This window comes from Microtus oregoni, unplaced genomic scaffold (assembly GCF_018167655.1).
Source record: "Microtus oregoni isolate MIOR12 unplaced genomic scaffold, Mior012 000009F_ref0000495, whole genome shotgun sequence".
Taxonomy (NCBI): Eukaryota; Metazoa; Chordata; class Mammalia; order Rodentia; family Cricetidae; genus Microtus; species Microtus oregoni.
In genome coordinates this window covers 28,241,140-28,264,224 of record NW_024543068.1, presented here as the reverse complement: position 1 = coordinate 28,264,224, position 23,085 = coordinate 28,241,140, and the positions used below count along the sequence as shown (strand labels likewise).

Genomic DNA, 23,085 nt, shown 5'->3' with positions numbered 1-23,085 from the left:
ACTGACAACATTTAAGAAGCCAAGTATAGGAAGCAGATCCAAAAACCCAAGAATAAGTTGACGTCCTTGAATTCAGCAATATGCTCAAGATGCCTAACAATAGGAATCAAATATGTTCCCCTTGAACATTCCCAGATTTCACAAATGGCATCTTCCAGACACAGACCAAAGCCTAGTCTCTAGTGGAGTCTTATCCCCTCCCTTTCTTGAAGATGAACAAGAAACAAGGTTATGTCAGTAGAAGATGCAAAACCGTATTTTTGACCATAACATAATTTACAGGAGAACAATATATGTAAGTGCACAGACTTTATGTCCTTATACAAATAGTGCTGGTTTCACCTTCTTCAAACTGGTTGCGTTTTCCCCATTGTAACCGACTATTGGTTTTACATCACAATCTCATAATAACATATATATGGTTCTCCTGAAGCTCCTCAATATTCTCAAAGTAAAGAGGACATTTCATTTTAAAATATCCTCAGAAATGAGCAATGAAAGACCCATCTCAGATTCAAAACCCATAAATCTTTTTAATCTTAAATAAGATGATGAAAGACTGAATTCAAACTGTCCAAATGTTTGTCCAAAATGATAGTGCTAGAACTGGCAGCTTAACAAGACAACTGAGCCCACAGTCACCTTTGACAGAGAGGAAGCCAAGGGCCAGGTGTTGCCCAGCTCACCAGAGGAGAGGCTGGGTTTGAGATTTTGCTGCTCTACTTTGATGTAACTCTCTTTCCACCAACAGAAATGAAGCAGCTGAACTGAGCACATAACTGGTCTGTTTTTAATTCTTATGGGCGTTCATCAAAATTGTGTGATAAAGATAATAAAACACATAAATCTGTAATACAACTGATCAATCATATGGAAAGCAGGCGCTGAACTGGAACTGAATGGAATGTCTGAAGTGAAATTAATTGCGGTTTGAGGCATGTATGTATTCGTAATTCACTTTGTGAAACTGTTAGTACTAACGAGACCTATGATCATATCCCCTGGCAGCCAGCTCTGAGGTTAGAAGGAGGGGACTCTGCAAGCCTTTCCAATGGGTTTAACACCCAGTGTCCTCGGCAGAGGGTGTACATGAAAACAATATCACTGGGTACCAAATCTGAGGGTAGCCTCCTAATGGTGGAAATACAGATCTTCATTTATCTGCTATATATCTAGGTTAGAGATATTTGTATTGTTTATCTCACTGGAAGAACAGTAAGTGAAATCTCTGGATTTTGTAGGCATGCTTATAGCACATGGAATTTCTCTCTCTCTCTCTCTCTCTCTCTCTCTCTCTCTCTCCCAATACCTGTTAACTTTTTCTGTTTTGCCACCAAGACGCAAGATTCATGTGCTGAAAAGTGGGCTCCTAAGTTAAGAAAGGGGTAGAAAGAACTGCAAAGCAGTGTTTTCCCACATTATTTTTTAATTACCATAGCAGAAAGAAGTACAGAAAGTGATAACTTACCTCACTAAAAATGAAAAATAAAATTCTCTGGCATCATTATACTTTTGACACCTTTACATCTGAAATAAGACCTTACAACCCACATCCAAAACAATGTACGTCAACTGTGGATGGTGACTTATTTGCTTTTACGTGAGTAGAGGGAGGGAGGTGCTAGTGTAGTTCATGCAAGCAAATGAGTTGAATTTGTCTGGCAAATAAACAAAGAGATGAATTGTCTCCTTATTTAAAGCTGCTCATTCTCCAGAGCAAGATCATCATCAGAGAGCAAGGAACAGTTATTGTGCTTGCTCAAATTACAGTCAAGAGGACAAAATATTACCACAACATTTGTTGATGATACATTTACGTTGATGTTCCTGCAAAAAAAAAAAAAAAAAAAAAACCCACCAGCTTGTGAGTAGTGCATAAACCTAGATCAAGCTTTGATCACTAGAAGTTACTGGTTATCTTACGGGAATCTATTTTGCCTTTTCAATTTTGAATTCTGTTGTTAAGATGATTTACCGATTGAATTTGAGATCCCTCACACAAAGACTGAAGATTATTAGCATTCTTTGAATATAAATGAAGACTTTGTTATGGGATTCAATTTCTCACTGAATTTTAATTTTGAAGATGTTCTTTTTTGTTTTTTTCATATTATAAGCAGAATTTTAATCGCCTTCTGAGCCCATAGAAATATGGCAGGGTTGAAGGAGAAGCAAGCATAGCTAGGATTACAGACTATAAAACTCCACGAACATGAACACGTTAAGAGAGTGATAAACAGAGGTAGACCTACAATATAATATTACCTCTTATTTCCATTTTAGTCTACACAAAGGATGATTACAATGAAAAGTTGCTCACTAAATATATAATATTTTCTGAGCTGGTGATGATTTTGCCAACTATCCATGCAGTCACCCAAGCATGTCAAATCATTTTTAGTGCGTTCCCATGAAGCTACTAGCTAGGATTCTTTCTTACAATCATGCACATAAAGAGCAGACATACCGACATACCAACTCTTCTCCAGATCTTAAAGGGTTATAAAATCCAGGGAGAATTCACAGAGAAATAAGAGCAGATGGTCATGTGAAATAAATCTTCAAAGAAGAATCTATTTTCACCTCTCAGAAAGAAAACATTGAACCGCACCTCACTCTCTGCTTGGAACAGATTTTCATAACATGTTTTCTGTATGGGCTAGCAAAAGATGTAAAATGCAGGATCCTTCTGTTAAGGCTACTATAGCAAAAGAGTAGATATAATTTTTTGTAAGACATACATACTGAAGTTATCTTCTTATAGAAACATAGTTGTGTTTTTGTGGCTATGGGCCTCTGGAAGCCCTCTTCTTTACTGTCTAAGGTAGCTGTGACAAAAAACAATCCTCACTTACAATAGCACGCACCACAGACTCACGGTATCAAAACCAAGGCTGTTTATTTTACACCCTCACAAAGTCAAGTGCTGCTAACAGACACAAAAATGGCGGCACACAGCACAGAACACAAAGAACACAAATGTTTCAGTAGACCCCTACCCTATGCACATGCCTTTCACCTTTTCCTCAATGAGCAATCAAGATCTTACATACACCCATATACCATTTGTCTACAACAACAAAGACCTTGTGCGGATTCATCCTCTTCATCTTGATATTTACAAAGCACTTGACTCTGTTACATCTGCAAGTCTCTAGGTAAATTTAGCTGTTCATTTCCTAGGCTAAACTTTTAGTTTGATGGGGACGCGGTGAGCCAATCATAGTTTTGGGGTTGGTGACTCAATTAGAAAAGGGGAGCAGTGTTTCTGTTTCACCTGTAACTGGAAAGAAGCAGGTTTGTGATACCTTTTGAAACTACAGCAGCGATTGAGAACCATACAATCAACCTATTTATCTGTTTTTGTAAATGATTGCTTAGAAAAATCTGGACATAATTCTTGCTAAGCTATTCAGACAGGGATTAAGTTCTGTTTGGCACTGTTAAATGCCGTTTAAAATTATAGTAAAGCCTTTCTTTCCTAGTTTCCTGCAAGCACCCTTTGAGGCTCTGCAATGAAGGATGCTGTATGAAGTGAGCCATTTGACAGATCCTTCCATTAGGTGAGCTTGGCTGCCTCGAATGGGGAACTTTCCAGAGAAACACTCTATCTAAGCCTGATTTGATGCCTGCCTCAGGAGGATTTGTTTTAGTCCAAGCTGGAAGCAGTGACAGAAACTTTTACCACAAAAAAAAAAGAAAGAAAGAAAGAAAGAAAAGAAAAGGAAAGAAAAAAAGGCATGGTTTTGTGGAGGTCCCCACCTACAGCTAAGCAGCAGACAGCACAGCCTCAGGCAGTTTCAACTTCACAGTAGCTCTCTCCAATCATGTCTGATGGGAGGAGAGCTTGTGATTTTGATGAGAGAGTTGTACCTGTGCTTGATCACTAAGATTGATCTTAATAACCCTTCAAGTCATGGGCTGGTTAACATTAGGTACAATCACCTCATTTACATTCTGCATGCAAATATATATGCCCTTGCATATATGTGTCTGAGATTTTAGTCCACTTCTCAGGTTAGCCAGATCTCTGTGACATCCCCGGGTGTTGCATCATTTTCCTCCAAAGAAGCCTAGCTTCCAAGTCCTGTTTTAATTTATAATTCTTATCATAATCAAGCATGCTGAGCTTGTAACAGGAGTATCAGGGGTCCCAGAGGAGCAGCAGAAGCAATAGAAGCAGTATCAGTAGTGAGAGGAAACCAACTCATAAGCTAATGACATCATCAGGGCACAAACTATGGAGAGAGGAAAAGATTGGCATAATGGAAGATGGTAAGATAGGTAAGGTAGAAAAACTGGAGACCAGAGTGAACAGAAGCCGGGAAGAGCTAGATACCAGACACTATATGACATGGAGATTTGCCAACGGTCTTTATAGTCAATGCACAGACTGTGTAGAACTAGCTATCAGCAGGCCAAGGGTCCATGCTAAAAAAATCCAGTGCCTCAAAACAGGTCATCACCTGCTGTACCCACATTCATGAATGACTAATCACTTGACCATGTGACCTAAAACCACTGAGGCATAGAGGGGTAAGCCCTAGATCTAAACATATGAGACTGATAGGTTCTGGCCTCTGGAGCTCAGAGCTTTTAGTTATAGGGACTCAGAGCCATAAAACTCTGAGAATGTGTGTAGCCCTGAGTTCAGTTCACCTCTTGACACACCAGGGCCTACAAAACAAACAAATTACAGCACTGGGAAAGTCACAGTTTTGTCTATTCTTGATCAATATACAAATAAAGGACCCTAGCTAGTGGACTGATAAATCTACTAGAGGTTACCTTGAACCATAGTGCTCATTCTGAGAGATTTTGTTCTTTTAACCAAGACTGCTTTAAGAGAAAAAGGAGAATTGTAAAGGATATACTAATAGTACTTGGAGGATAAAAAAAAAAAAAACTGAAGCCAGAAACAATCTACAGGCACGGGGTGGTGGTGGCATATTCCTTTAACCCCAGCTTTTGGGAGGCAGAGGCAAGTGGATCTCTGTAAATTCAAGATTAGGTTAGTCTACAGAGTGAGTTTCAGGACAGCCAGGCTATTACCCATGTAGATTAGATCTATCTATGTATGTCTCTCTTAGGGTCCTCATTGTTGTCTAGGTTCTCTGGGATTGTGATTTGTAGGCTACTTTTCTTTGCTTTATGTTTAAAAACCACTTATGAGTGAGTACATGTGATAATTGTCTTTTTGTGTCTGGGTTACCTCACTCAAAATGATATTTTCTAGCTCCATCCATTTGCCTTTCAAGATGTTGTTATTTTTTCTGCTGTGTAGTACTTCATTGTGTAAATGTACCACATTTTCCTTATCCATTCTTCAGTCGAAGGGCATTTAGGTTGTCTCCAGGTTCTAGCTATGACAAACAATGCTGCTATGAACATAGTTGAGCACATGTCCTTGTGGCACGATTGAGCATCCTTTGGATATATACACAAAACTGGTATTACTGGGTATTTAGGAAGGTTGTTTCCTAATTTTCTGAGAAATCACCATGCTGGCATCAAAAGGGGCTGTACCAGCTTGCATTCTTACCAGCAGTCGCAGGATACAAGAAGGACAGAATAGGCATTGTTATGTAGAAGTAAATAAAGTTATCACACTATAAGACTCCATGGTAGTGGTGAATGTTTTTCATGGAATTATTTTGTTTAAAGAGACGGATATTTTATGTATTCTCATCCCTCATCAAAGCTCACACAAAATTTCTCTAGGGAAACTCCTATAGCACATAGTGAAAATCATTAAAAATGAAGATAAATAGGTACTGGAGAGCTGTGGTTTGCAGTGTAGAACTGACAGCTGGAACTTTGTCAAGCAGAAATAGTCATCATATGGTCCACACCAATGAATTATTTTAAAATAACTCTGATTTGAAATAATCTGAAGTCTAAGCATAGATGCTACTATATTTTTTAAGATTGTTTTAATCTTGTGTCTGTTTGTGTTAGCAAGGATGGATGCAGGTCTCCATGGAAAACAAAGAAGGACCTCATATCCCCTGGAACTAGAGTTTTCAAATGGCTGGGTGTGAGCTTTCAGAAATGGGTGCCTGGAAACAAACCCATGTACTCTGGAAGAGCAGTGAACAATCTTAACAGTTCAGCCACCTCTCCTTCCCCAAAATTACTAGTATTTATGTGATTTAGTAAACTGAAATTTGATTCCACTTAAAAGTTTGCTCAAATCTCCTAAAGTCTTTTCAAAGATTTCTATTTTCTTTCTTTTTTTAATAAATCTTTTTTTAAAAATATGTATTTATTTATTATGTATACAATATTCTGTCTGTCTGTATGCCTGCTGGCCAGAAGAGGGCACCAGACCTCATTACAGATGGTTGTGAGCCACCATGTGGTTGCTGGGAATTGAACTCAGGACCTTTGGAAGAGCAGGCAATGCTCTTAACCTCTGAGCCATCTCTCCAGCCCCAAAGATTTCTATTTTCAATAGCAACTCAGTACTGGAGCAATACTAAGTGCTCCAAAAAAATCAATTTGAATAAAATATATTGCATTTCCTGTGGGGTGGGAATCTACATTTCCCTCCTCTAGTGGTTGCTCCATTCTCTGTGTTTCAATCTACTTAGAAATATACTCTATTTTTTTGTCCTTTGAATCTCACTGTATCAAATATTAATCACACAAGATAGAGTTTCCAGTGCCTTGACATGTCAACAAAGGCACATTATAGGAAATTAGCAAAACTGACATGTTTGCAAAAAAAAAATAAAGACAGTCATCCGGATAGATATAGATTGATAAGTGGTTTTGCAATGGACAGTGTTGATCTCTATATTTTTCTACACTGGGCTTCTTAAGGCTACAGAGGAAAACTGGCCAGCCTCTACACAAACAAGAGAGAAATCACCGAGCTTTGCCACAGCCTTTGCCTTTTATGAAGCTCATTTTATGGGAGCACCTGTTCCTGTAGATAAACGATGCCAAACTTGGATGCCAGCCCAAAAGACAGTGGCTTCAGCATGGAAGCCAAGCAGGAGTTGGACCCACATACAGTTGACAAGTCCACCCAGCGTCTGTAATCAGGCCCTGAGAGTCTGCATTTGCAGCAGCTGGTTAGGCCTCCTGCCTGTCTGCCCACTCTGCTTACTGGGGGAGTAATGTGCACTCATAAACAAAACTCTGAGCTAGTATCCATCCCCGGCCATAAATTACAATGGGCCCTCCAGTATGGACACCTTGGTTAGCAATTAAGGGTCCTATGTAAATAAACCGAAGTGCAGCAGTTATCACACATCCAAAAGGCTTTTTCTGTCTTCCATTGATGCCAATTCTATAATGAGAGGAAGAATTTTGAGTCAAAAACAGCCAACTCATAGAAAGCTGGTCAAAAGCAGATCAGGTGTTTCCTGTTATAACGTAAAAACCATCTTTTGAAGCACATTTCCATCAGTCCAAAGTAAAAGGAATCTAGCTTAGTGTCAATCTGGGAGAAAAATAGTATTTATAGAAACAAAATCATTTTTTTTAAAATTAACTTCATTCCCAGATATAAAAAAATGCTGTTCAAAGAAATAATTGTGTGCATATTAACTCAAGCAAAGTAACAATTACTATTTTAAAAGAGGAACTTAAAATACATACATGTATATAATTCTAGTATCTGTGTTCTGAAATACTATTACTTCATTCAATTCCCCAAATAAGCAAATCAAATAACCTGTTGTTTCATTATTACCACTATACAAAAAGAGCAGGCAAGTTGGACTTATATACTCTCTCTCTTTCTCTCTCTCTCTCTCTCTCTCTCTCTCTCTCTCTCACACACACACACACACACACACACACACACACACACACACAAATGTCTTATTCATTCAGGGGGTCAGAATGAATCCAAAATGGGCCTCGGCAGGCTGAGTTCAAAATGCCACCAGACTGATCTCCATCTGGAAACTGCAGAGGAGACTGTTTTCTTGCCACCCCTTTCAGCAGACCAGAAACGATGTGTCAAGTTTTCGCACACTGCATCTGTTCTCAGAATTCAGGGATGTTTGTGAGTTTCCGAATCCCATGTACATAGTAAAGTATGCTCTCTTCACGTCAAGCCAGCTGGCCAGCATCCTTAACTCTAACCCCTTCCTTAATTTACCCCCAGTTTGACAATTCTGGGAATTAACAATTGCTACTTCTGAGCATCAATTTTCTGGTTAAAGAAAATAAGGGTGTTTACCTTTGCTAGAGCATGAGCAAATTGAGGCTTCAGGATGCCAAGATGTTTGCTCAACTATCCATAGCTTATCAGCAAATAGTGTGTGTCCTGATCATCATCTTCTGTGTGGTCTCTAGTATCGTGGTGCAGCTCAAATTCGTAGTTTTGTAATGAACATATATAACTAATGGTTCATAGTGGAAAGATGCTTAGATATTTTCAGAGAATAGCAGAGTTAATAAAACAGTCCTGAAAGCTAATCCATCAGAAGAGAAGACTCTAGTGACTAGACACTTCTCTTCTACCTGATATGAGAAAATTCATTTTAAGTTATTTTCGGATAATTTTGCATTATTTCCATGTCTTGAATATTTTTGATAATTACTGCAAGGATGCCCCCAAATGGAGTCACCTAGGACATGAAGGTCTATAAACCATGTGACACTCAAGCCCTTGGGGAAGGGAAAACTGGATGTTCTGCATTTCTCAGAATTCTGCTGACCTGTTATCTCAGCTGAACAGCCTGACTTCAGCCTCTTGCTATCCTAATGCCCAGAAATACCTGCTGTGAAATTTTGGTTTCAGCTGCCCCCTTTGCCTGACTGTTCCTTTTTCTTTAATGCTCTTCACTACTCTCCTGCCCAACTTAAATCACCCTATGAATACCCAAGCTCCCTTTTTGGCAAGGCTACTGTCCCTCCATTTGGAGACAGTCTGCAGTTCATGCTTTGAATAAATTTTTGCATTTAGACCTCACACAGGTCTCATTCTCTAATTGTCACAATTTCTCTCTCTCTCCCTCTCCCTCCCTCCTCTCTCTCTGTCTTTCTCTCTCTCACTCACACACACACATACACACACACACACACACACACACACACACACACAGAAAGAGAGAGAGACAGAGAGACAGAGAGAAACAGAGAGCCAAACCTGAGGTACAGAAAGTGGTGGTGCACGCCTATAATCCCACTACTTTGGAGGCAGAGGCAGGCAGATCTCTGTGAGTTCAAGGCCAGCCTGGTCTACAAGAGCTAGTTCCAGGACAGGCTCTAAAACTATAGAGAAACCCTGTCTTGAAAAAAAAAGAAAATAAAGAAAGAAAGTTAACTTCAATATATTGAAGCCAGTATTCTCATAGTAATCTAAATAGACTAATACAGACTCCTCCCCTTGGAGATCAAGAGCTGGTGGAAGGAGGGTAGGAAAGCTTGTAGAAGTCAGAGGGATTAGAGGACATCAGGAGAACAGGGCCCACTGAATCACCTAAGCAGGGCTCACATGGGCTCATAGAGACTGAAGCTGCAAGCATGGAGCCTGCATGGGTCTGAGCTAAATTCTCTACATATATGTTATGGCTGTTAGCTTGGAGTTTTGTGGGGCTCCTAACAGTGAATGCAGGTATATCTCTGATTCTTTTGCCTTTACTTGAGGCTCTTGCCCCTGATGGGTTCCCTTGTCCAGCCTTGGTGTGAGGGTTTTTCACTTTGTCTTGTTGTGTCTTGTTTTGTCCTCTTTGGCTGTCATCTCCTGGAGACCAGCTCTTTTTTTGGAGAGGAAATGGAGTGGGAGTGGATCTGGGGAAAGGGAAGGTGGGAGAACTGGGAGGACTGGAGGGTGCAGAAACTGTGGTCAGAATGTATTGTATGAGAGAGGAATCTGTTTCAAACAAAAATTTAAAAATAAATTAAAAATGTAAAAAAATAGACCAATAGTAATACTATTTAAAGGTTCATGATACTAGACTTGTAACTTTTTGCAGTGCTACAGAAAAAAGTTGATCTGTGGAACTGGGTGCACTGTGGGTTTTCCTTGTAAAGTCACTGCAAAACATCATCAATATCTTTTCTTCTCATTAACAGTGCACTGCATGTTTGCAACTAATGATGATTTTAAGTCCATTTCCTTTCTATATGACTTTATTTTCAATAAAATAGAATTCACAAAAATGTTAGACTGTTATAATATTTTCCCAAGTGCCATTTCAGAACTTGTTCCTTGTAGAACAAAGAATTTCTAGAAGCATCCAAAAGGTAGTGGAAATTCATAGTCTTTAACTTAACAGAATTGAGTTGTTTTACAGGTGATGACCACAGCCACTGTGTAGAATCTGATCCATCCTATAACATCAGCAATGGAAATTTATATTTACTTGTGTCTACTATGATTTGACTCCTCTCAAGTCAACTACCCTATCCTGTATTCTTCTTGGCCTACACCAGCTTTCTTGTTTAGTTTCCTTTCTGCATGTCTGGTCTAAAATTTTTTTACATCCTCAGTCATGAAAAGGATGCAGTTCTCTGCATGGTGCTTCTGGCTTAATAGAAAAATAATTGGCAAATGATAAATATTTGAATTGCTGCAGTTTTGTATCAAAATGTTTTCAATATTTAAATGAGTCACAGCTGAGAGTGATATAGACAAACTAAGCTTGTTTTTTTCTACCATTAAATTAAACACACACACACACACCATAATGTAAGAAATGGAAAGATTGGTTGAGGTTGTAGCTCAATGGTAGAGTGTTTACACAGCAAAACCCTAGGTTTAATCTCTAGCAAGTTTTACTACAGTTTTTTTAAGCTAAAGAGATAAAGAATTCTTATATGTTTATATTCTTCATTTGCAACACAAGAACAAGCAAATAACATCTCTAAGCCATATTATATTCCCATTGGTCATATTAAAGTATTAAAACAAACTTAATTAAAGTGATTACGACTAAAGAAAGTGAAAAAGTCTTTAAAAATAGTATTGTATACTACTTCTTATGAGCTAAAACAATCTATGCTTGAGGGAAGCTCATTAAGACTTGGGAAGTTCTAAGGAGAGATTAAAGACTTGGGAAGTAAAAGTCAAAAATCACAGGAAATCCCTGAAATTTACTAGCTTAACTCCCTTCCCAAGGTTATATGGGAGTAGAAGATGTAGTGTGAACCCACAAAGTCTGACCACTAATTTATTGAGGGGTGCAATGGGAAAACAGATTTACAAATGCAGAATTGCACTGATCCAGCTGCTATTGTCCTGCCATCCCACCCAAGGGCAATGAGGATCAACCACTAGGCTTACTCCTTTTCAAATTATGGGAGAGAGAAAGAGAAAGAGAGAGAGAGAGAGAGAGAGAGAGAGAGAGAGAGAATAAGAGAGAACTCTCCTCCTCAGTTTTATCCCTATTCAGAGAAAAGCATGGGGCTAGTCACCCCAAATGTCATTGGCTGAAACAGATCAAATTCCCCTAACAAAAGCCTGCTGAGGAGTGAAGATTTTAACCTGGATTGCGGCCTGAAAGACTTGCAGAGAGATCCAGGGTCCTGACTTTCGTAACTTAATTACCCAAAGTGGAGAGGGCTTTTGGTAACACAGCTGCCTTTGAGTCATCCTCCATTCTGTAAGAATCCCTTCATACTTACTCCTGCGAGTGACCTCAGAAAAGTCATTTGGTGATGCTGTTACTTTGTTTTATTGTCAGATTTCTATCTCAGTTTAGATGTCCTGTATGTCTCTCTAGGAATAGCCTAACATAACAAATAATAAGAGCTGAATAATGTATAAGAACACGTAGAAAAATATAACATTTCCAGATGAGGATAACGATCCTCTTTTATATGTCTAAGATTAGATTCCTTGTTGTAAGTGACATTTGTCAAAACAGGAGCAGTATTTTTCCCTGTCACTGCATCTGAGAAACCATCCTGGTGGTGGTACTGTGACCATACTCTTGCATAGTTATCACTTCAGTGACACCCACCCATCAGAATCACACTTGAGTTGTTGGAGGGTTTTCTATCGGCTACCAGCATTTACCTTGATACCTGCTCAGAAAACCGAAGCTCTTAATAGGAGTTTCAAACTGACTCCCAGAAGCAATATTTGTCTAGCCAACCTCAAAGCATTTTAACCTAACAAAGTCATGTTTTCTAGTTTTCCTTTTTGACTGTCCTAAGATTTATGAATGATATCCTGAAGTCACACACACACCAAAAAAAAAAAATGTGAATAAATTTAAAAGTAAACAAAATCCTTGCTTTAGGGTCAACATTTGAATAAAACCAAAACAATAGAATTCTTCAAAAACATGAACACACACCTTAACAGATAGTTGTTGATAACGCAACCGACATGAGAGCACACCGAATCCTATTACGTCTCAACGTGAAATTATCACTAGTTGTTTCCTATGAGTCTGGTACTTCCGATGTAGTGAGCAGAGTACTTGAGACTGCACTCCCAGTCTCTCCTCATCCAGTACTTGGAAAGACCTTGGAGGTCTTTTCAGACCCATGTTATTGAATTTCCCCTCTGTAACACCTGCCTGGCAGGGCTGAATTTTCTCAAATCAATTTTTCAAACAAATTACCTAATGCAAGCTTTTACAGAAAGACCCTCCACCAGAGTCCAATTTTCAAAGATCACAGTTCCAGATACATCTTTCATACATGAAGTCTAAGGATGATATGGGATAAGCAAAGCTTTTAAGATAAAGATGTCAGATGGAGCACACCACATATAATAACACACTTCTTCTTCATACCAGGTTTCAGAGTTCATGGCCTAATTAGTGTTTCATGAATAAAACAAGGCTGCCATTCCATCATGAGCTTTAGAAACAATCGCAGATGACCATAATTATGAATGGCAAATCCAAGAGTCTTTGTTGGTAATAACTCTTGTTGTAGCCATTGTATTTCTTTATACACATATCTTTTGTGTACATTATGCCAAACTAAATGGGCAGAATTTTCTCTCAGAACCCAGGAAAGTTCAAGCATATGCTATGACTATAATGAACATGTGTTAAGTACAGAAAAAATAAAATCTACGCTGGCTGTTATATTGAAAACAGATAATGTGGAAGATATAAGGAGCATTTAGACTTGATGCTGGCCTGTAGGCAAGCATTATTTTAGGTAGGAAAGACTGTCTATATGTAGGCTACTTACGAACACCTGGTGGCCTTAGTGCCTGAAGTGCATTCACCTTGAGGGACTAGGAATTAGAAGATTTCCTGATGGGCAGACATATAAGGAGAGGACATGACTAAATCATGAAGATGGCAAACTTCCAAAATGGTTGGCTTATTCCTCACCCTCCCGACCTCAAACAAGGTGGAGTTTTAAGCCTAGCAGCTTCAAATTGTTACTGATTATCTTCCCTGGAGGAGCATCCCTGATGGAATGCCTTGACAAGTTCAAGGCCTGATCAGAACATGTTAACATAAGAGTTGTGTTCCAACCAGCCACCATGTTTGCCTTCCAACTGAGCGACTTTAAATTAGAAAAGGAAAACTTTTCAAAGTCTTTCAAGAACCCCAACTGCCGAGGGTTCATCTTCCTGCATCCCCAGTCTACTTTGCAGAGGGTCTTTCTGCAGGCTTGCTGTATGTGTGTTTCCTCACCGCTCGTCAAAGTCTACCTTTATCCGAGGATTCTGCCTGGCCCTGGTAACAACCTCATAATTCCTCCAAAGAGTACATGTTGACTAATGTTGCTACATGCTACAGACTTTACAGATTTTACAGATTTACAGAATTTACAGACCAATTAACAGGAACAAGAAGTAGACTTTCAATAATGGAAAGCAGGAGGGTTTTTCTGTTGTGCTGTTTCTAAAGGAAATACAAATAATTTCCCTGACTTAAACTTTTAGGCTGCACGATTAAATCTAGTTATGCGGGAACAGAAAGATGACTCAGCAGTTGATGACTCAGCAGTGGAGTGCTTGCTGTCCAATCATCAGGATCCAAGCATATGAATTACAAATCTGGCATTCTGTGCACATCTATAACCCCATCTGATCCAAGCATCTGAATTACAAGTCTGGCATTCTGTGCACGTCTATAACCCCAGCTACAAAAAAACATATGGAGACAAGAGCATCACTAGAGCTCAATGGATTCTAGACTGGCCCAGAAAATCTTGAGTCCCAGTGTCAGGAAGGAAAAACAAAAACTATTCCTCAAAGAAATAGGTGGTGAGTGATGAAGGATACCTGAAGAACACTTCTGGCTACCAACAGCACACAAAACAAACCTGCCTAAATATGAGTACATAAAGTCACACTGATACATACGCACTCATAAATAAACGTGTTTGTAAGGAAATTGTTATTATATGCAAGGGAGGAGTTAATAAAAAAATCTAGTCTAGAGTTGAGAAAATTCACAGTGAAGTTTTCATGACAGAGGAGGAGAAAGAGGAGTGATCAGAAAGCAATAAATTACTGCCATAGTAAAATAACCATTGGCAGTGGACTTTAGCTTTCCAATTTTCTTCCTGTACATCTACTTTAGTCAGGCTTCCATGCATAAAGAAATCCACATATAGTAGTTAGCTCTCCCCGGACTGAAGAGCCCAGGGCTTAATCTCAGTTGTGCACTGATGGAGCATAATTTGGAAATTCAGAGAGATGTAAGAAATGCATCTAAATTTAGAATCTGACACAATGGTGGTTGCTAGGAGCTCAAAAAGAAATCAAGGAACAAAGGGAGTGGTTTTTGAAGTGGTTGAACTCATTTACAGAAGCGGAAAGACTGTACCTTGTGATGTGGCCTCTGTGCTGCCATAGACTATTAGGATGAATGACTAAATGACTAGAGGGGTAGCTCAGTAAAAATGTCATAAAAGCTAGAATTCCAGGAGAGGCAGAGAGGTGACTTCCATGACAATGAGCTGGGACTCAAGTATAAAAAGGCCATTAACAATACCTGAATCTCATGTCTAATTTCTTGCCTATGGGATAAAAAATTGTCTTCTGGATTCACACAATGATAAATGTAATGTGTTTTCCTTGATCTTGTCCTTTGTAAAATGCTGAAAGTGCAATTTCTTTTGTCACACTCCTTTTTCTCTCACTGTGCCCTCTCTGCAACGGTGCCAAATTCACTCATTTCCTGCAACTTGTTTTGGAGTCTCTGCACAAAATTTGAGAGGCTAGGGGTGAGAAGAGGAATTGAGAAATAATAATAAGCTTGCCTTAAGTAGATATCAGGATGATTTGTGAACTTATTTAGTTGCTTAAGTCCTTCCTGGGCATCCTACCTAATTCCTTCAATTATTCCATCAGGCAAATCCAGGTGGAGTCCCAGGAATGTTGCTAAGTTTCAGTGGTAACCAACAGCTGAGTCATCACATTTTGTCTGGAATATCTAAAGCCCAAATAGTTCTTCAGAAGACAGAATTATCAATAATAATCCCAGAGATGAAACCAGGAAGGTGGCTTAGCAGTTCTGGCCTAGAGGAGGAACTGTGAATTTTGGTTCACACTACTAGATAATAATCTTCTATTTCACTAGGATCAACACAAAACATACTCTACATTCTTTCTTCATGGGGTTCTAAAAAATGTCTCTTCAAAATAAGCTCTAGAGAATGTCCCTTCTTTTCTTAAAATAGGCTTAAAATATATTTTAAGACCTCATGGGTTTCCAGCCACGAAATCTTCTGAGCAAAATAGTCCACTAGTTACCATCAATCTGCTGTCCACACTGTTTGCCTCTGCTCCCCTGTATTTTGTAATTTGTCTGCAACAAACAAATCAGCAAGTGAGTCCTCTCTGAGTGTACAACCTATGACTATATGTCTGTAGTATGTCACTGAGCATCAGATAAAGAATTCTAGAAACTAACTAGGCCTGATAACACAGGCCTTAATCTCTGTTTCTGGAAGACTGAGGCAGGAAAATTTCAAGATCAGGGCCTGCCTAGGTTACAGGGATGAGTTGAGGCCAGCCTGAATAACTTAGGGGGACTCTGCCTCAAAATTAAACACTAACAAGTACTGAGGATATATAACTCAGTGTTAAACTGCTTACCTAGCACAAAAGAGACACTAATTTCAACTTCCAGTAGTACAGATAAACACACACACACATCAGCAATAAAAGTTAACTTTCAAAGTCACCTAAGCAACTTGGCCCTGGATAAAGACAATGTCGGTACTTTTAGCTGTTCTGGCCTGAAGATATTTCTACTGGCCTCACAATGAAGAAGATGTTAGCATTAAAATGTAGCTTCTAGACTATGAACCCTACATTTTCTTGATACTGAGAAAGAAACAAAAATAGAATCAAACAAAACAAAAGCTAAAATCAAAACAACAACAAAAAACCTCTCACGAAGACTTGAGATACATGGCTGTTTCCAAGGGTGCTGTGTGTCTGTTAGATGACAACGTAGCAACAAGGAAAAGCACTGAGGTTGTGAAAAACTCCAGAGTCTCTAAACAGCATAGAGAGAGCTGGAAACCTGGATAAGCAGGCTGTATTTAAGGGCTGAAATAGGTTCTCCTGTGACTTAGGTAATAACACTCACACAGGTGTTGCTTGGTTGGTTGTTTTCCTCAGCTTCCCTGTTACCCCTCCTCCCTTTCTGTGCTCCTTCACCTTCATTTAAACAGTCATTCCCCACCAAGCACCTGTCTTTGTCCACTGCATGAGCCATTTCCAGCTGAAAGCAAGCATCCATTCTTTACAGTGTTAATCCTGAATTCCAACCCCACTAGTGAGATCCGACAACCATGGCCTGCAAAGTCCCCTCGGCAGACACTCCTCTCTGCAAATATTCCTCCATCTGAGGCACTCTCCTTCCTTCACCACTGGGGCAGCTCTACCCCTCATGCATCACTACTCCATAGGCTCCTGATGATTCCCTCACCAAACTGTTATCTTTGGTATAACATCTACGAACTGAAATAGTCTGGGGAAGAATCAGTGTGTAGAAACCGATGTAAGAGAATGGTGACTTCAGGAGGGTTTGTAGTCTGTGAAGGAGACAAACATTACAAAAGCAGAGGAACAAGAAAAAAAATAGAGTTTCTGCTAAGAACTATGAATACTCTAAATATGCTGCCGTAGTGGATAATAATGGTAGGAGCATAAATTTTGCATTCAAAGATTTCAGTGGAGCTAGTTATCAGGTTCTGAGTGGAATGATATGAGAGAAATAGGGAAATTAGAAAAGGAATGTTCTAGACTAAGGGGCAGAAAGGTTTCATCCTAAACCACCACAGGGTTCATGCCACAGTCAGAAGGCCAGCGAGGCTGAAGCATAGTGAATGCCAAGAGTGCCATGGCATGAGGGTGCTAGCTGGCATTTACAGGGTTCTTTTCTTGGTGGACTTGTGTGAGGTGTTTAAGTGGATTGTCACATTTCTTACTTATATCCTCTTACAATGTTTATCCCTGTTTGGTGAATTAGAGGACCAAGCCACAAGGAAATCATGTTCTTTGTGCAAGTCCACAAAGATACTGAGGTGAGCTGAGAGTTCAGTCCAGGCAAGCTGATTATTGACCTGTGTTACATTGCCACCTCTTTGCATTTACTTTAAGAAAACTTTCAAAGACACTTTATACACATCATAAGACGTTTGGATCTTATTTTTGTTGGAAATGTACAGTCCTGGTGGCTCTTATAAAGGGATACGTTGCTCAATTCCTATGATTCTCTGAACTTCTTCACTGGGTCCTTTTCACCTTCACCTTTCCATCTCATTACCCCATCTCCAGGATTTGTGCTGGTCAACCACATTTGCTATTACTATCAGATTTCAGTATTTCTAAAACAAGTCACAACCTGCTTAGACCTCTTCAGTTGCCCACTGCAGCCTTCATGGGAAGGTCCAACCTCATCAGCCTGGAACAAACAGCACTCCCAGACACGTCCTTGCTTCCCCTGTCTTGTTCAAGCCAAGTTTGTGCCCTTCCTCCTCTCCCTGCAACAGGCAAGAAAAGACTATCGATGAGCAGAACTTTTGCTAAGACAGACTACATCTCTTGTTCTTTCTACTGTCACATACTTGTCTCTCTTCCTGTCTGACAGCACTTCCTTACAGCTACCAGTCCAGACCCCTCCTCCTGCTGCTTACATGGCTTAGTTCATCTGCTACTTACTTAAAAGAAAACACCAACTGCTAAACCCTGATCATTCACGGAGTCAGGGAAGCCATCTCAACTGCCTTTACTGTTTACAGATGCCCCATGATCCACCACGTTCATTTCAGAATTTATTACTTGTATTTTGACCAATAAAATATGAGCCATTTGAAGGGATGAGTCTTATTCATACACTGTCTGGAATGTAATAATAAAAGCTTGTATAGATGATAGAAGATAAATAAGTAAACTGCAATAATTCAAAATCAAGCCAAAAAGTAATCAATGGTGAGCAGGGGCTGCATGATTTATTATTTCAGGGACCATATACCATTTCAAATGACAGTGTACAAACCTATTCTACTATTTAAGTTTCTCCAGACAAAACCAAGCTAGTATTATCTGAATCAATTAGCAGGTCTCTTTAAACACCTCTCTCATGTATATAATGTTTGGATCATGGAGTCCATAATTTGGAAATCTGAGGAAAAGTTATGATATGTATAATGTTAGTATAGAATCCTTTAATGCAAAAAATATGTTTTGATGACTGTAGAGATTGTAACAATATTTCATTTTTATTTTAATAAATAAAGCTTGCCTGAAGATCAGAGAGTAAAACAGCCACACTGGTCAACCTTATAGACAAGGAATTGATGACACACACCTTTAATCCAAGTAGCCACACTAATTTGCCATAGAAACTGAGTGGTAGTTGTGCACGCCTTTAATTCCAACCCAAGAAAGGGATATAAAATGGAAGAAAACAACTCTCAGAGTCTCATTCTGAGATTGCTGGAGGCAGGATCGACACTTCAGACTGAAGTAGGGGTAAGAGCCAGTAACCGGCTGTTTTGCTTTTTTGACCTTCAGGTTGAACCCTAATATCTGTCTCTGGGTTTTTATTAATCATGCCACAGGAAATGTTCTGACATATGTGACCCCAAGTTTAGAGATTAGATAATGGAGGTCATGAGAGGGATATATGCTAGCCAGAGGTTCAGCAGCCACTAAGGTACAGAACCGAACTAAAGCCCAAGTCTTCTAAATCTACATAGCATAACTCAATTAAGACTAACATGGGAAGATGTTATAGAATCTTCTACAAATATTTACTTAGGAAAAAGTGCTCCAAAGATGTACTATAAGTTAGGAATAAAACTTAAGCCTATACAAGGAATTAATTTTTGTTTCAAGTCTGCTAGAAAGCCCCAAAGTTCAGACTCCTGAAACCACTTGAATTTTTAATGAATCCGTCTTGCTACAAAGGCTTAAAATCTTCGAGCTTTTATTTGAGTCTGAAGCAAATGCTGTTTTGGTCTTGAGAATATTCATGTACTCCAGACATTTTGTCATTCACTAGCCCAGAAAAGCCAAATATTACTTTTATCCTCTCAGCATAAAGTGAAAGAAATGAATTTAGATAATTCATTTCTAGGCCAGAGGTAAGAGTTTCATATGTATTTGTGCTGTGACCATGAAAAACCATGGCATTCCGGTTTATGATTAACTTTTAACTTCATGTTCTAGAGGTAGAGTTCAAAAGGATATAGCAATTGGTAAGTTTTATAGAAAAATATCCTTGAACAAGTCATGTATTTAAGTCAAGAGATTTAAACAAAAAATGGAAATATAGAGTTCTCAAAGAAGACATAGTGATTAAGAAGCTCCCAGTGATTATTTCCTCATTCATTATAGAGTTACACATTTTTGTCTAAACATTTTTTTTAATTTTCAGTAAGATAAATATGTCTAATATTTAGCTTCAAGGAAGATCATGAGCGACAATAAAAAAAATGATAATGGAAGATCTTTGCCTGATGGCCCTCACCAACTTTGCTTCAGCTTCCGACTTAAGGATGCTAGGGATGCAGACACAGACTTTCAGTCTGACCTCAGATGAGTCTCAGTGTCCTTGGCTTTGAGGCAGGACCTGCTGCATAATTGCTTTACACTGGGTCAATAGTAGTGAACCGCACATCACTGTCAGCAACTCTTCCAAAACTCCACTGAACAATCATTTGTTTAAGAAAATTCCCTGAATTGGTGTCACTTAATAATAACCAAGGTAGTAGGGGAACACAGGAAAAGAAGCCCAGATGTAACATGAGGAAAGAGAGGCACTATAATGATGATGCAAGTAAAAATTGGGGAAGTAATCAGTCTTGGTCTAACATTGGTTTGACCCAGAGATGTTCCACTCTGTGACCCCAACCCTGGACAGTCCACTGAGCAGCCAGGGGCAGTCCACTTGTACAGAGCCTACCTGGAACTTCCCATACTTAAATATTCTCAGATAAACCTGTCATAGCCCATGCTTAACACCTGTAGCTTCCCTGCCCTCAACTCGCTGATGTAAGCCTGTCCCAAAGACCCCAGAGTGTTCAACCATCACCCCCACAGAGGTTGTTGTCTTTCATTGTTCTGATTTTAAGAAAAGTTTGCTTCCGTTGAGGTTGGAGTTGTGCTCTTCTTTCTTTCCCAGTCATCATAGTCTGTCCCTAATCTAAAAATCAGAAAGATGCTAAAGGCCAGAGAATCTATTCCCAGCAAAATAAGAAACACATCAAAACAATGCTGATTTGTGACCCAGCGTGTAAAGTTTTCAAAATGGAAGGTTGGGAGTCATTATAGATCAAGGTAATTAGAAGAACAGTAGGGGACAATGCTGGGAAATGTGGAAGGTGCCTAGCATGCCACATACATGCTGTTAAATTTATATTTTTCTTAAGTGATTTGTATCATCATTGCTGCCTTGAAAACAAACAAGAAAATGAAGAAGAAAATAAGTAACATGGTCATATATAGACTTGAGGTGTGTCATGCTGAGGATAGTTATGAAGTCAATTTCTGAGGGCAGAGGAAAAAACTAACACAACTGTTATAGATTTTTTTCTTAAAAAATATCAGGGAGAAACTAATTATTGATGAATATGGAAAGAAATGATTTTTTTTGAAAATCAAGGATGAGATGATAATAATTGATGCAAATGGAAACTAATTAATGATTTTTTTAAAAAGGAAGATGCTTTGAGTGACAGTTTCTGACCTACTCATGGAATGAGTGCTGGTTTTAGAAAGTCATCAATTTAAGGAACAAATATAGTGATCACATAAAGACTGTATTTGCAGAGATCAGATATGGTCTAGGACTAGAGAAGTTTCTGGGACTGTGTAGAGTATCAAAGACCACAAGAATAAAAGGTAGCCTTCCCTCCTGACTGTGAAGCTGCTTTTTGGTCTTGCTTTCCTACAGCTGCCTATTGCCATTGCTAATTGTTCTTTTCTTCCTTTGGGAGAGGGAGAGACAGAGAGGAAATTTGAGTGGACAAATCACAAGGATCATTTTTTTTTCAGGTACAGATTTTATTTATTACTATTGCACACATGTTTGTATGATGTATCTGTCCATGGGGATGATAGAATACCACTTCGTGAGGTCACTTCTCTCCTACCTTTACATGGGTTTCCAGGATCTAACTCAGAACATTGGGTTTGCACAGCAAGTGTTCCTACCAACTGAGCCATCTTGCTGGTTCCTAAAGATCAGTTTTTAAAAAGGAAGACAAACACTTTGGTTGTGTACAAACTGTTCTTGGGGAAACTATAGAGCTACCAAGTCGAAATATGCATGAATGTTAAGAAACGGTCCATAACCAGGAGGTAAACCTGTATTGAGGTGTGATTCTATGTCAAACACAAAAGTGAGAGTTGAAATTACGAGACCTGGATAGAGGTGGGCAGTCCTTGGGCTTCCCACAGGTCAGGGAACCCTGATTGCTCTTCGAGCAGATGAGGGGGGGGGACTTGATCGGGGGAGGGGGAGGGAAATGGGAAGCGGTTGTGGGGACGAGGCAGAATTCCTTAATAAATAAATAAATTAAAAAAAAAGAAATTATGAATGTGGTGATACTGTTCAGCAACCACCTAGAGTGAGAACGTACACACATTTTAATAAAATCTAAGCAGTTTTTCCTCTCATAGAAAATGCTTTTAGCACTGGATATAAGTCATCATCGATGAACTCAAAGTCATCTTGATTTTCTTTTATGCTTTTTAGGTTTGCATTTTATATTATGCATATGAGTTAAATTTTATGGTGGAATAATGGCTGTTTTTAAATTCCTTTCTTTATTTGTAGATACCTAGCTGTTCTAGATCTCTATGTTCAAGAGTAGCTTGGTTTCACTGTTTCATGTTCTCTCCTTTGTCAATGTTTCATTCAAAAATTTCTGTTCTGCAAAATATCAGGAGAATAAAAGCATAAGTCATAGATTAGGGAAAATGTTTGCCAAAAAATTCACTTAAAGGGCTGGAGAGATGGCTCAGAGGTTAAAATCACTTACTGTTCTTCCAAAGGTCCTGAGTTCAATTCCCAGCAACCACATGGTGGCTCACAACCATCTGTAATGAGATCTGATGCCCTCTTCTGGTCTGCAGGTGCATATGCAAGCAGAATACTGTATAGATAATAAATAATAAAGAAAACATTAAAAAAGAATTTACATAAAGAATTCTTGCCAGAAATGTGCAAAGGACTCTTAAATTTTAACAATATAAAAATGTACAACTTGATTACAAATGGGCCAAACATTTCAATAGATAATTTTCCTAGAAAAGAAATAAAGAAAGTGAGGAGACAAACACTCCTTGTAATAGATCATTGGGAAATGAAAAATAAAGAGATACTATTACATACCTATTACACTGCACCCAAACCAGAGAGAGCACTCATTTTGCAAAATTCTGGAGAAAATGTGGAAAAGCCGGGATTTCCATTATTTGTTGGTAGAAAGGTATGTTGGAAGACAGTTTGGAACTGCCTTATAAAATTTATAAAATTAAACATGTTCTTTCACAATCACCAGATTTAATCCTTTATATTCATCCAAGGGGACTGAAAATAGGCATTTGAACAAAAAAAAACTGGTTACAGCAGATTTATTTACAGTTGCCAAAATTATAAACAATTAAGATGCCTGTTAGGAGGTGACTGGATTGACTACAGTGCATACAGTCACTATTCAACACTAGTGTTA

General features: G+C 38.9%; 1 non-coding gene across 1 annotated transcript; it reads left to right on the top strand.

Annotated features, from left to right (window-relative positions):
- Positions 1-21,162: 21,162 nt before the first annotated feature.
- On the top strand, positions 21,163-21,375 carry LOC121452637. Its single transcript, XR_005974881.1, has one exon. It is a non-coding gene; the product is annotated as a small nucleolar RNA U3 (small nucleolar RNA).
- Positions 21,376-23,085: the final 1,710 nt, after the last annotated feature.